At 40.7% G+C, this 15,611-nt stretch overlaps 1 long non-coding RNA gene across 1 annotated transcript in view; it reads right to left on the bottom strand.

The window, feature by feature from the left end:
• Positions 1-3,592: 3,592 nt before the first annotated feature.
• LOC130540620 (uncharacterized) overlaps positions 3,593-15,611 on the bottom strand; it is a 32,278-nt gene continuing 20,259 nt past the window's right edge. Inside the window, exon 4 of the long non-coding RNA XR_008954618.1 lies at positions 3,593-3,758. This is a non-coding gene — a long non-coding RNA (uncharacterized LOC130540620). The remainder of the gene's footprint in view (positions 3,759-15,611) is intronic.

Genomic DNA, 15,611 nt, shown 5'->3' with positions numbered 1-15,611 from the left:
AGGGAAAGATGGGGCGAGCCATAATTCCTTTTTCTTTTCGTCCTTCCTTACTTATCAGTAAGCCAAAGATAGAGAGTGTTGGTAGAATGTGCACATATCGAGAAGTACAGTTGAGTTAGTTAAGTGCAGTTTCCACTGTTCTGGAAAGAAACAAAACACATATGAATATCTGAATTGTGGAAGACAAATTGTGTAATTTAAGTAATTCTGCACACAAGTTGAATGGTCTTAGATTTGCATTTAAACTGGTATGCACAATGTAAAGATGAATGGTAACATTTGTGCTAATAATTTACAATTTTAATTTTTTTCTCATAATGACACTTTACCCCTGATTTTTGGACAAGAGACCCTGCATTTTCATTTGGAATTGGGCCCTATAAATTATATAGCTGTATCTGAGGAAGGCAGCCATGATTAGAATTTTGGCAGTGCAGACCTAGCATCAATGTGCTTATCCACAAGAATATCCATTTCCATTCTAGGATCCAATGTGATAAAAATGAGCTAGACTTTAAGAGAAATTTCTCCATCTGTGACCAGACACCTTCCAGGGTACAACCATCACCCTTCTCTTGGAGGGGTGAGAGTGGGGTCAGTTTTCTCCCAATTGGAATTGTTGGTTTTTATGTGTGATGAGTCTGCTGCAAGGACGACCTCCTGAGCAGCATGCTAAAAACTGTCGAAAGAAGCAGCTGAACTCTTATGTGCTACCCTCCAATTTGTATGTTTTAGTATCACACTTTCTATTGGTCTAGAACTCTAGTTGGTCATAGTAGTACATTTAATTTATACATCCATGTGATCGATGTGCCAGGCATTTTACATATCTTATCTCAATTTAATCTTCTATACATTCTTAAAAGTTGACCTCTGAGTCAATGAAGAGCAGAGGTCTCATAGAAGGCAATTGTGCAGCCATTATTGGAACCCACACTTGAATGATTTTCATAGCTCATTTAGTCCTGACAAGCCCTGCCTCATCTCCCCTCTGCTGTAAAGCTGTCCATGCTTGGCTATTTTCCATCAGGTTTTTAGTTGAACATCTTTTGCAAGTTGAAATATTATTTAGAACATTTCCTGTGATTTTAAACATACCCAGTAAAATTTGACATCTTTAGAAAGTTGAATTTTTAAAAGCCTTCTTAATTTATAGCATCTTGATTTAAAATCAAACCTTGTGAAACAACTTAAAGAGCCCATCAGTTTTACTCAGTAATGTTTGCTGAAATAAGCATAAACAAAATGTTTTCCTCTAAAGTACATGAGGGTTAAAAGTTTGTGGTAAAAGAATTCTCAAATGGAACATTGCTTGGGACCATTTTGATTGTGTTGGTGATGCTACTGGTCTTATCCTGGATGAGAGCTGGTATAAAATTGTTTAACTTTTGCTTTGAACTCTTTTAAAACTCCAAGCATAGGTTTAAAAGAGAAATAGCTAAAGAAAGACAACTCTAAGCAAATTTGATCTTCATCCACATTTGTACACGTCAGCATTGCTAAGATGATCACATGCGTCTTCAGGAATGATGTTTACAGCCTTTGATCTAGCATGTAAACGAATGGATACATTGGCACACAGCCTCCTTAGGGTCCATGATATGAATGTGTGTTTTACCTACAGACTCAGCTACTCAGAGGTCTGGTTCAGGATACTCACCTCAAAACACAAGACACTAGAGCAATGGGAGGGAGGAGAATGGTAAAGATTGGTGGCACATTATACCCTTCAAAGGATACATTTCCATCAACTCTTCAGGAAAAATACCTGGAAACATATGGCCTTTTAGTGTATGATGATTCCTTAGGTGTAGGAGTCTATGTGCACATCTTGTGTGCGTGAGATCTCTTTGTTTTAGTTTTGCTCCTTTTATTTGTTTATTTTTAGCCAGCTTGTGCAAATGACAATAGCAGAGAAGTTATCATAGTCTAAGGAGTCATATGCAGCTGGGTTTCATTCTCAGAACCTCTACTTACTATACTTACTACCTTTTTTCTTCTTTTTTAACTTGAGTACAGTTACCTTACCTCTCCAAAACTCACTTTCATCTATAAATGTAAATAAAAATAATCTGTCTACTCCACAGGCATGTTAAAAGACTACGTGACAACAGTGTCAATTGACTGGCACATGGTAAGTGCTCAATAAATCAATTCATGGTACTTATTATACTGAGGCCTTTCCATGCTGATAACAAGAAAAATGGCATTTTCAGTTAATTTTTTCTTAAATGTAATGAAATATAATAAAATGTAACGAACTATAATAAAATGTAACTTAATGTGCTGAAATCTGCCCAATCTCTTCTGATACCCATGCATTACAGTACTGAAACACAATTGCCAAGCTACTACAACTGTTTTTGCAGCACTGTATTTTATTTTAAAATGATAAACATGCTTGGCCAGCCAAAACACATAATTGTGAATTACTGGATTTATTTTTTCAGTGTAGGATTTCAGTTTATTGGGAAACTAGAAGTTGTCACATTAAAAGTAAATTGTACACAAACAAATATGCAGTAATGTAGTTCTGTGATTTCTTTTTTTTTTTTTTTTTTGTGAGAGAGGAAGAGGAGAGGGTCTTGCTCTGTTGCACGTGCTGGAGTGCAGTGGCATGTTCACGGCTTACTATAACCTCCACCTTCTGGACTCAAGCCATCCTCCCAGCCTCCTGAGTAGCCGGGACTACAGGCGTATGCCATCACTCCTGGCTAACTTTTGTAGTTTTTTGTAGAGACGGGGGGTTTCCCCATGTTGCCCAGGCTAACTCCAGGGCTCAAGTGATCCACCTGCATTGGCCTTCCAAAGTGCTGGGATTACCGGCATGAGCCACCACACTCGGCCAGTTTGTGGTATCTTGAACTCCTAAATTAAAGATTCATGAATATAAAGCATCCCAAATCTCTGCTTAGGGATTTTTTTTTTTTTTTTTTTTTGAGACGGAGTCTCGCTCTGTTGCCCAGGCTGGAGTGCAGTGGCGCTGTCTCAGCTCACTGCAAGCTCCGCCTCCCGGGTTCACACCATTCTCCTGTCTCAGCCTCCCAAGTAGCTGAGACTGCAGGCACCCACGATCAAGCCCGGCTAATTTTTTGTATTTTTAGTAGAGACAGGGTTTCACTGTGTTAGCCAGGATGGTCTCGATCTCCTGACCTCATGATCCACTAGCCTCGGCCTTCCAAAGTGCTGGGATTACAGGTGTGAGCCACCGGGCCCGCCCAGGGATCTTTGTAACTGACATTAAAACGTAAATACTGATGTTCACATTGAGGAGCGTTTTGGCATATCATCATTACTTTGATTTGAAATCAATGAGTTGGAAAAGCATTTGTGTGTCTCACAGGTTATCTATAACAGCATGGATTAACATTTTGGGGTAAAACAAGTATGGAACAGTTTTTATGAGTTCTTTTTTCCTGTTAACTAATATTCACATCAGTGAAAACATTTGAATTCTCATCAATCTGTTTAAATTTTCTTATTATAATTAAGCACAACACATTTTCCCTTTTTTTAATTGACGTATAATAATTTTACAAGGTACGTAGTGATGTTTTCATACATATCATGTCTAGTGATCAGATCAGGGTAATTAGCATATTTATCATCTCAAACCTTTATTATTTCTTTGTGTTGAGAACATTTTCTTACAAACAGTTTTTCATGAGTTGGGTGGTTTTCCCTAGGAGAGACACTGAGTTTGGGCAGACCCGAGGAAAGTAAAATGAAAAGATCAGGAGTAGCATCTCTTGATGAGGCTGAAATACAAGCATAGGGAAAATTTAAACACAAGGCATTTTATTTCTTTCGATGATATTATAAAAAGAAAATCATGACTGAGTGATTCATAAATGAATAAACATTATTTTATTCACTTTTTTTTTTTCTGTACAAAGTCCTGATTCCTGATTTTCCTATGACCTTATGTTCTTCAGCAGCACTTGTTTTTACAATTAAGAGCTAATTACTATCCTGGACCCCTGGAAACTTGTGAACTTGCCAAAGGTCATTATAACTTAGTATCGGCTAAATGCAGCTCGAGAAGGTCCAAATGAAACAAAACTTAGAAACTGTGTTCTTAATCTTGTTTATCATTAATCTGGAGACAAATGGCCTTTATCTAGTTTATACGAAAACTCAGGCACTGGAGTCTGTGCACACACACACGCATGCACGTTCATGGTCAAATGTTTTGCCGAATCAGCTGAATGAAATGATTCATGGGAGGCAAACTTCTCTGTCAGCTACACATCAGATAATTGATGCTATTTATAATAGAAATGAAATAGGAGGCTAAAAACTAACAAAGAAAAGAATTCCTTGGAATTGCCGTTGTTTTCTTTGGAAGAAGGGAAGGAACCAGTGACTCAGTTTGGCAATACATTGATCTCATTAGAGAGAACAATGCCAGAGCATGGAGTAAAGCTGAATATATTGCAAATAAGTGTAACATTGAGACATATTTCACAACGGACTGTTTCCTAGCAATCAGATTCAGTATAGGGAAAGGGCTGTGACAAATTCAAACAGGGGAGAAAAGAGACCAAACACAGAATGAATCTCTCTTCTTCTTTTTTTTTTTTCTTTTGAGACAGAGTCTTGCTCTGTCGCCCAGGCTGGAGTGCAGTGGCGTGATCTCGGCTCACTGCAAGCTCCGCCTCTCAGGTTCACGCCATTCTCCTGCCTCAGCCTCCCAAGTAGCTGGGACTACAGGCGCCCGCCACCAGGCCCTGCTAATTTTTTTGTATTTTTAGTAGAGATGGGGAGAATGGATCTCTTCTAATCCCTTTTAACCAAACCCAAGAATCATGCCAATATTAAGAAAATGACAGAATGCTTTCCAGGTTATTAGAAATGTACTGTGAAGATGACATTTTTGTATGACTATGCAATGCAGATTATACAATATTTACTACACAATGTAGCCATAAGACTAAAAGAAAAGTTAACTATGATAATAGGTTTTATACATTAAGCACCTTGTATTGTTTTAAATATCTTCTGTAATCTAAGTAAATTAATCCTCACAACAGACTTGAGACTTTGCAGTATTACTTCTTTTGCAATTGTTGTATAGGAGGTTTGGAGATGATAAGGATAAAAGGAAAATAATGTAATCTTTAATTCACAACACACCTGAAATGCAAGGGATGTGGCATTCCTTACAAATACCCAGATGACCATAATGAAGACACATGTATCTGAAATAACTTTGGTAGAGGAAAAAGTTGTTTCTTTGCAGATGAAAAATATTTTATAGAGACTTAAATTTTCATCCTGGGTTCATTCATTTCCAAACCTGCTTTTCCATAAAGTCTGTGAAATAAGAGACGTAGGAAGCCTCACGTCTACCGTTCAGTGTGCCTTTTGACCCCTAGTTCTCAATCCAGTGCTGGTTGGGTGGGGTGTTCTGAATCAGAACCACCTACAGGAGCTTTTTCAAACCACACAGTCCCCCCATTGGTAGGAGAGATTCCATGCTCTGAGAGGAAGACAGAACCAGCTGAGTTATTGTATCAAAGGGGCTTCAGAGGAATATGAGTGTGCACAGCAAGGACAGTGCTATTCACCTCTTGTTCTTCATAAATAGAAAGCCTGATAGGACAGAGTGCTGATTCACTTCTAAGTGCCCCTTCTGACATCAGAAGGTGGGCTTTGTTTGGGCCCAGGACGAGTCTGTCAACACTAAAGTATTTCCTTAGTGATCTCAGCACTCAGGGCCACCAGAAGACCCCATTAGAAAAGCTGAGTGGCACATTCTCACTGAAAAAGCCACAGGGAACTGCAGGTGGGGGACTCAGAAACATTCGGGGAGAGATGACAGACAACCTGAGACTATATAGAAGGGCTAGAATTCTAATTTGATACATACGTCACCTGGAATTAAGTGTCCTGTTAATAGAAGACATTTGGAAGTTTCAGAGTGAGAGAGAGAAAGAAAGAGAAAGAGAAAGAGACATAGAGCAAGCAACCGTATGTAGATGGCAATTATAATCTTGATTTCAAAGACATCTTCCTTGTTTTATGACTGTTCCTTATTCACAGCTTCCTGTTTCTGTTATGAGTGAAATATGTATACTTGAATTTTGAAGATCTCATTTGAGTGATCTCAAATTCCTTTCCTATTCTTCAATTAACTCTTTTTTTCTGTGTATTGGGTACCTGCATGTGTGTATGTATATGTTTGTACAGAGATATTATTTCATTAGTCAGAAAACCTGATCTAATTAAAAAACTAAATTGCCTCTTTATAAATGCAAGGACCAGTGATGCTGATGGTGCCCCTTTCACAACTGGCTTCTAGTTTTTCACATGATCTTTGTCTCTGGTGTTAGCTGGCTATGCAAGGTCTCTTCAGCTCACTGTTTCTTGGTGAGCTCTTCTATATAATGTGCCTGGTGAAACCTCTTCTGGATGTAAATAACTAGGATGTCTCTGAAACGTGACACTTCCCCACTATTAACAAGGCAACAGTCTGATATTAACATTTATTTCTTAGTGTTTGTGGTATTACTTTTATCCTGTCCTGTTAAATCTGGGCATCATTTATATACATTAATAGTTACTGTGGGATCGGATGACCACACAGTTCATGATCCCTTTTATCATTTACTGAGCTTACATTTCATGAAAGATATTTAAGAACACATTCTATTTAATTTAGCGATCTTTAAAGTCATATAGTCTCCGGAATTGGTGGGTTCTTGGTCTCACTGACTTCAAGAATGAAGCCGGGGACCCTCGCGGGGAGTGTTACAGCTCTTAAGGTGGCACGTCGGGAGTTTGTTCCTTCTGATGTTCGGATGTGTTTGGAATTTCTTCCTTCTGGTGGGTTCGTAGTCTCGCTGGCTCAGGAGTGAAGCTGCAGATCTTCACGGTGAGTGTTACAGCTCATAAAAGCAGGGTGGACCCAAAGAGTGAGCAGTAGCAAGATTTACTGCAAAGAGCGAAAGAACAAAGCTTCCACAGTGTGGAAGGGGACCCGAGCGGGTTGCCACTGCTGGCTCCCGCAGCCTGCTTTTATTCTCTTATCTGGCCCCACACACATCCTGCTGATTGGTAAAGCCAAGTGGTCTGTTTTGACAGGGCGCTGATTGGTGCGTTTACAATCCCTGAGCTAGACACAAAGGTTCTCCACGTCCCCACTAGATTAGTTAGATACAGTGTCCACACGAAGGTTCTCCAAGTCCCCACCAGAGCAGCTAGATACAGAGTGTCCATTGGTGCATTCACAAACCCTGAGCTAGACACAGGGTGCTGATTGGTGTATTTACAATCCCTGAGCTAGACATAAAGGTTCTCCACGTCCCCACCAGACTCAGGAGCCCAGCTGGCTTCACCCAGTGGATCCCGCAATGGGCTGCAGGTGGAGCTGCCTGCCAGTCCCGGGCCATGCGCTCTCACTCTTCAGCCCTTGGGTGGTGGATGGGACTGGGCGCGTGGAGCACGGGGCGGCGCTCATTGGGGAGGCTCGGGCCGCACAGGAGCCCACGGAGTCGGGGGAGTCTCAGGCATGGTGGGCTGCAGGTCCCGAGACCTGCCCCGTGGGAAGGCAGCTAAGGCCCGGTGAGAAATTGAGCACAGCAGCTGCTGGCCCAGGTGCTAAGCCCGTCACTGCCCGGGACCGGTAGGGCCGGCCGGCTGCTCCGAGCGCGGGGTCCGCCCAGCCCACGCCCACCCGGAACTCGCGCTGGCCCACAAGCGCCGCGCGCAGCCCCAGTTCCCGCCTGCGCCTCTCCCTCCACACCTCCCCGCAAGCTGAGGGAGCGGGCTCCGGCCTTGGCCAGCCCAGAAAGGGGCTCCCAGAGTGCAGCGGCGGGCTGAAGGGCTCCTCAAGTGCCGCCAAAGTGGGAGCCCAGGCAGAGGAGGCGCCGAGAGCCAGTGAGAGCTGTGAGGACTGCCAGCACGCTGTCACCTCTCAATATAAGGTAACTGTTCAAGCCCAATTTTTTAAAAAAGTGAACTAAGATTTGGATATATTGAGGAACTTTCCTAAGACAGCAGAGCTAGTAAGTGATAGAACGTTGAGTCAAATTGTGATCACATGAACCAAAAAATTCATTCTGCTCAGCCTTAGAAAATGCAGGTCATGAATTTTATTATTCATTCAACAAGAATTTGTGGAGCACAATGCCACGCAATAGCCATTGTTCTAGGCACTAAATTACAGCAACAAATAGGAAGAAGCAGCAATGAGGATTCTACTCCCTACCTGAATTGCCTGATCAAAACTCTCTACCACTTTGCCTCTGCTATCCCTGGGATGTTGCTAAGCAGTGTTCAGCTTCTACTCAAAATCCATTATTAAGGATAAACAGTCGTCTTTGATTTAAATTCAGTAGCTGTGATTTCCTATCAGCCCCTTCAGAGGAGGCTACTATCATTCCCGCAGGGTCCCTAGAATTTCCCATTTTTACATGCCGTGTGATTGCAACTTTCAGTTCTGCACAACCAGAGAAGCTATGAATGGTGCATTTTCTCCATTCTTTTCACTCTTTCCACCTCTGCCTCTCAACAGGGACAGCTGTTTTCTATTACAAAACAGGCTGACAAGGTGCTGGTCTGGAGCAGAGTCTCTTTGGCAGGTAATTTTGATGAGGCCCAGAGGTAAGGGGGTGGGTGTCTCTGATGGGTTTCCGGTCCTGTTATCAGCCACGTCCAGCAACCCCAGACATGGCTGCTGTCTGTACATAGGGCTGATTTCTGGCTTGGAGCCCATGCCTGCTGAGAGCCTCAGTCATTCATCAGGGCTAATCCATTAACTTTTTCTACTTAGGCCGAGGAAGCCTGGGAATGAGGCAAACATTCAGTACCCCCCTCTGGCAGAGAACTTGGTCATTGAACACTCGGTAGTAACCCTACCAGTTCTGACTGGGCACTCATACTTTGATTTTTTGGTTGTTGTTGTTCTCATTTTAGAAAAGTAAAGTAGCAATTCTAAACACTAACAAATAGACTTAGTACAGAGAAAAGGTAAACACCATGTGAGAAAATACTCCCCTCGACAGCGAGCTATCTGCAGAAGAGAGGATCCAGTGATATTTTTTGCACAGGAAAGTTTTCTCTATGGCTTCAAACCAGACTTTATATTGCCTTTGGTTTTCAGGAAAATACAGGTATCTTAGCAACAAGGCCCAGCTAAAACCTACTGAGGTTTGTAACCTGAGTCCTATTCTACTTACTGCCCTTCTAGTGGGTACTTCCAGAAACTGGCTTTCCCCTGCACTCAACTTTACTGTTTAGATGGAAAAAACACAGCTGGAAAAGACCTAGTAAGATTTGTCATTAAGAAAAAAATTGTTCTTAGCCTTAATTGGCTTTGCTAGATGAGAACGCCTTCTTTTTCTGAAGAACACCAGATGTCAGGAGACTTGGTATGTAGTCCAACTCTGTGATTAACAATAACATTAATAATAACAAAACATAACAGAAGCATTTAACATTCAGTGACATTTAACACTAACAATATCAGGCTATTACTCTGTGTTAATATGGACTAGTGTATGCATGTCACATACATTGTGTGATTTAAACTTCATCACAGCTCTGACAATGTAGGTGTTATCAGCATTGTCTCTTTTTTACAAATGAAGAAATGAAGCCTTAGAGAGGTGAAATAACTTGTTCTAGGACAATACTTATTAAAATATGAAGGTAGAATTTATACCCAGCTTTATCTGTTTCCTCATGTGGAAAGTAGGGATGGGGACAGGGATTAGAGCATGTTTGTAAGTTTCCTTAAAATGCCATCATCCTCAAGGAAAGAAAATGACAGGTATTGTATCAGGCTCTAACATATTATATGAAGCTTACGTTAGTAATGGTGGTGATGATACCAAGTGGATTTACAGAGTTCTAAATAACTTATAAAACTTTCATTTTATTAGTGATATGAACTGAATGTGACCCCCTCAAATTCATATGTCGAAGCCCTAATTCCCATCATGATGGTATTGGGATTGGGGGGTTAGGCCCTTCAGACATGAATTCAGTTTAGGTAAGGTCCCAAGAGAAGAGTCCCATGATGGGATTAGCACCCTTATAAGAAGAGGAAGAGACTAGAAGGAGCTCTATCTCTCTGCCATGTGAGGCTGCAGCAAGACAATGGTTGTCTGCAATCTAGGAAGAGAGCCCTCACCAGAAACCATGTCACTGGCACCTTGATTTGGACTTTCAGCCTCCAGAACTGTGAAAAATGGGTAAATGTCTTTGTTTAAGCCACCCAGTCTATGGTATTTAGTTGTGGCAGTCTGGGGAGAACAATGCAATTACCCTATTTGATTGCCACAATTAATCACCTTTCTAAGATGGTTAGAGTAAGTACGACTCTTTCATTGTTACAGATGAGAAAATTGAAGCTCAGAGGTTTACTTGCTCCAGACGCATGCCTGCAAGTGTCTTCGCATGTGGCTCCTAGCCTTGATATTCTCCCATAACTGTCTGAGTTTACAGCCTGTGTGTACAATGTATTCTATACAGGAGCTATTCTAATGGGACTTTAACCACAAGTATGCACCCGGTCTCAGAACTCTCCTTATGTATGCAAATATGATGCCGATTTCAGATGGAGCTTACCAGGGCCCTCAATTCATAGATGGGTTGTAACAAAAAATTACACAGGACTTTGTACTTTTTTTTTTTTTTCTTTGCACAGGGAAGTTTTCTGTGTAATGAATAACGACATAGGGCTTTGTGCTTTTATTTTACTTTTTTTTTATTTTTTGAGACACAGCCTCACTCTGTTGCCAAGGCTGGAGTGCAGTGGTGCGATCTCAGCTCACTGCAACCTCCACCTCCTGGGTTCAAGCAATTTTACTGCCTCAGCCTCCCAAGTAGGTGGGATTACAGGTGTGCACCACCATGCCTGGCTAATTTTTGTATTTTTAGTAGAGATGGGGTTTCACCTTGATGGCCAGGCTGGTCTCGAACTCCTGACCTTAGGAGCCTCAGCCTCCCAAAGTGCTGGGATTACAGGCGTAAGCCACCATGCCCAGCCTGGACTTTGTACTTATAATTCTGTAATTTTGAGAAATTTGAATAGAATCCTTTTCCAGAATCAGAAATTTAAGCTCCTGCCAAGAACACTTTTCTCTTTCAGTCGCTCTTGCTCAGATGCATAAAATCTCCTCTGTACCCAGCCCTGATTGCTCTCCGGGCTTAGCAGAAATCCCTGCTGAAGAGCCATTTCGACCGTGAGGGCAGCAGAGTTGTCCCGGACAGAGAAGCCCAAAGGTCCAGAGTGCCCTGAACATTCTGCACAGCTACCTCTCTGGGCTCGGACCAACTGGCTTCTTTCGGTGGCTGTCTGGAGATGTACTCCTTGGAGACCAAAACTTTGGGATCCGATACCTACCCTGATTATATTTCCATGCACATATTTGGGGGAAATTAAGTTTTCACTAGCAAAGTCATTTGAATGACCTCTGACATGCTCAGCATCCTAATCATGGTGGAGGTGAGAGAGAGAAAGGGAAGGAAGGCAAGAGAAGCAGTGCTAAGGGAGCTTCTTGCCTGCAGAGCTGGAGAGGTTGTGTTTGTTCCCATTTGTCCTCCTTCGGGCTGTCCCAGAACACTAGTGTTGAGCTTTTCACTGGACGTGGTTGAGACAAAGCAGCACCCACATCACCCCTTCCCACCATTTTATCTCTTACTGCACAAAACACATTTAGTTGTGGGTCTGACCCTTGACCCCAAATTCTGAACCAGAACTCACTGAGTCCTTCAGGTTCTCTTTGAGGAATCTGCATAGCCACAAGGGTTCAATGAGAGGTACTTTTTGGTCTGGGTTTAATTTTCTTGTAATTTGTTTCCTCTACCTGGACACAATATTCTTGGAGAAGTGCCCTTCTTAACCAACATAGACACGGAGGCTAAGTGGACAAATTCCACGTCATCCCCAGAGGGTCCCCCCGCCTGGGGGAGTAAGCGAAACTTGGTGTTGCAAACACCTACACTTCTTTCACACTCTAGGTTACAATTCTGGAATATTTGACTCATCTACCTCTCTCTTGTTCAGATATAGATAAAATGAATGCCAGGCAGTTAGCTGTGTGGGAAGGGTTTGGTTGAGGCTATGAGAATATAGAATATTTCACAGATTTTTCAAGTGATAAGGATTGAGCATATGACAGGAGTAGAGTAAGGGGTACATTGAAAATGTGGACTGTGTAGGGTCATGGGATCATTGAATGGTGAAACACCCACGCCCACAGACACCGAATGTCTCAAGAACTGGGCTTTGTACTTATTTCTTCTTTTGTACAAATCCCTCTACCATTGTGTCAGGTTTTATTTATTTATTTATTTATTTTGCAACTTCCTATTATGTTGTAGAGTCAGTAACATTCATAGCATTAAAACTAGACTTTACGAGACCAAATAGTACCCTTTGAAGTTTACTTTTAAGTGGTTTGCCTTCAGGGACTCTGAATTGGCCCAAGCATCTTCAAGACATCTAACCTTGGTGAACCTTAAATTTCACAACTAGAACTCTAGTTCTTTGATTTCATAAATCTTGACATTCTAGTGGTCGTAAGGAACTTAATGATGTGTTCAGGCCTTACAGTCGGAACAATCCGAATTCAAATCTCTACCACGCATGTGATATTCACCTTCATTTGTAAAATGAGAATAATGAAGTACTACCAACCTCTAGTGTGATTTTAAGAATTAAGTAAGGGAGTTTTTGAAATGCTCTGCAAAATGCCTTGTTATTGGAGTCGACGGTGTTATCATGCTTGCCATTCTCCCCATAGCCAAACTTCAAACTATGGCAAGCATTACTCAACTCCAAAAGCTGTATTCATACCAGGTTGTACTCACACTAGATTTGACTAACTTCAGTGATAGCATCTTACTACCTCCTGAGATTGCCAAGTAATTTTTCAAAATTGTAATTGCTAGAGAATTCTTTCTTAATTTGAGGCTAATCTTCTAACGTCCATATATGGATTTTCATTAGAGACCTTGGAGCAAAAGAATGCAAGTCAGCGACAGCTGTTCTAGTATCTGAGAGAATTTGTGTTGATGGCCTCCTTTCTTCCTTCTCCTTGTTCTCTCACTTCTTCCAAATATGATGTGCTTGGGTGCCCTTACCATGGTATCTGTTCTGCTTATAAATATGCTACTTCTTGTTTGTTGTTGTTTTTTGAGACAGATTCTCGCTATTGTCGCCCAGGCCTGGAGTGCAGTGGCACGATCTCAGGTCACTGCAACCTCCGCCCCCTGGGTTTGGCCTCCCAAGTAGCTGGGATTACAGGCACCCGCCACCACACCCAGCTAATTTTTGTATTTCTAGTAGAGACGGGGTTTCACCATGTTGGCCAGGCTGGTCTCGAACTCCTGACCTCAGGTGATCCAGCTGCCTTGGCCTCCCAAATGGCTGGGATTACAAGCATGAGCCACCACACCCATCTATATGCTATTTCTTTAAGATCCTTTTTAAATTCTCTAGGTTTGGAAACCCTGTAGCCCTCACTAAGCTCCTGAATTTAGGTATTTTCCCTTAATAAAAGAAAAAAAGTTAATAAATACTCACTTATCCATTACCAAAATGGAACAACTGTTAATATTTTTCCAGTTTTCTTTACACTTTTTCGAAGGCAAAGATGTAGTAGGTAAAATTGAGACCCGTGTGATGTCCTTCCTAATCTGCATTCCCTTCCCTTCCAGAGCTAGCGATTAAGAAGTATTTGATGTGCATCCAGTTCTATATATGTACCCTTTAACTATAACATATGCACATATACAAAAATATATATAGTTTATACATATTTGCAAAGCTATATCATTCATTTGCATTATTTAAATACAGTACATGTAAAGTTTTCTAACTTGCTTTTTCATTCAATATTATATTTTCAAAGCAGATTCATGACAATACATACGTAGGTTATTCTTTTTAACCGCAGTATATTTTATTATATGAACATATCACAATTTATCCATGTATCTAACTATGTAACTTTATTCACTACCACTTGACGTTTGCATTATTTCCCCTTTTTGCTACAACATTGTTGTATGGGACATCCTTGTATATAGTTATCTTTACTCTGTAAGAGTTCATAGATTTTCTCTAGGCCAAACACACACACAGGGAAGCATTCTCACCTTGGATGGCTGGGTTACAGAGTATAAACATTTTGGGGTGATGCCACTGCTCTTTGTGATGATTCTATTAGCATACTCTCACCAGTATTAAATGAGAGTTCCGATTTGCTCTCATTCTTGGCTAAACATTGATATTTTTGCCTGTCTGGTGGATTTTAAAGTGTGTCTTACTTCTTAAAAATGTTCCTGATCATTTTTATAGGTGAGCATGTTTTCACTTGCATTTAACATATGCAGTTTTCCATTTCAGTTTGTCATTTTCCATGAATGACACATGAAGATACTTTGTCCATTTTTCTATTACATTCTTCGATATTTTTGTATTGAATATATTTATTTTCATATTCTGAGTGTAGACTTATATGTGCTGAACATATTTCCAGTCAGTGGCCTTTAATTTTGTTTTATATGCCATTATTTATGCATAAATTTTAAGTCTAAATTGGTCGGGTTTATCAGAGTTTTTCTTTATGATTTTGTCTTTTTGTGTCTGCTTTAATAAATCTTTCCCTACTCTGAAATCTTAAATATGTGCACCTATATTTTCTCCTAATAGATTTAAAGTTTTTAAACATTTATATTTTATTTTATTAATAATATGAAATAAAAAATCATTTATGCATACTATATATTACATATAATATATGCAAAATACATATTATGTATATGGATAGACAGCTCTCCCAGTGCCATTTACTAAATACTTCATTCTTTTACTGTGCTAATTATATCTTCATCCATGTCCAATTTAGACTTTGTTCCCTCTATCAAGTTTTTATTTTAATGACTGTATTTTTCACTGTATGATTTGGGATTGGTTGGTTTTATCATCCACCTGTGTTCAGTATCTACGTCTCTTGTTCCATAACACCATTTTTATTTCATGAATTTTCACCTCCAGTTTTTAAGGATCTTGAAGATTTTAATGTCAGTATTTTCAATACTGTCAGGAGTGAATTTTTGTCTGAAATGTTTTATTTTGTAGGCAATCTCTTCTGAGTCTTTTTCTTCGTGTACTTTGTAATTTCCATTTGCAAACTCTTCTTGTGTAAGGAGATGTTTTTCCTCTGCCTGTCTGTACTTTTACTTCCCTGCTTTCCCCTGGGGCCCCTTTCCCATCCTCAACAGGGTAGAACCATTCTTTCCGTCATTGCCCATTCTGCCCTGTGACTGGGATGGCAGGAGCCAGGCCATGGGCTGGCAGATCAGCACTTGAGTGACACAGCTTTGTGTAAACTGTGGGCTCAGTCTCCTGTCTTTGCCACTGCGTCCTGTGCCAATGAACTTTGTTTTTGTCCTGTACGGTGTGTGGGTTGTTTTGAACACCATGGTCCCTAAGAGTCAAATTTATTGCTTATGTATTTTAGTTATTTTCTGGCTGACGATGAGGTTTCTTTCATTTTGTAAAACTAGTGTGGTTTTTCTTTTCATTTGAAACATGATTTTGCAACATTACATATTCAGAGGATATGCACTGACCGGAAATTGGGTTCGGTGTG

This window comes from Pan paniscus, chromosome 9 (assembly GCF_029289425.2).
Source record: "Pan paniscus chromosome 9, NHGRI_mPanPan1-v2.0_pri, whole genome shotgun sequence".
Lineage (NCBI taxonomy): Eukaryota > Metazoa > Chordata > Mammalia > Primates > Hominidae > Pan > Pan paniscus.
This window is presented reverse-complemented; position numbering and strand designations above follow the sequence as displayed.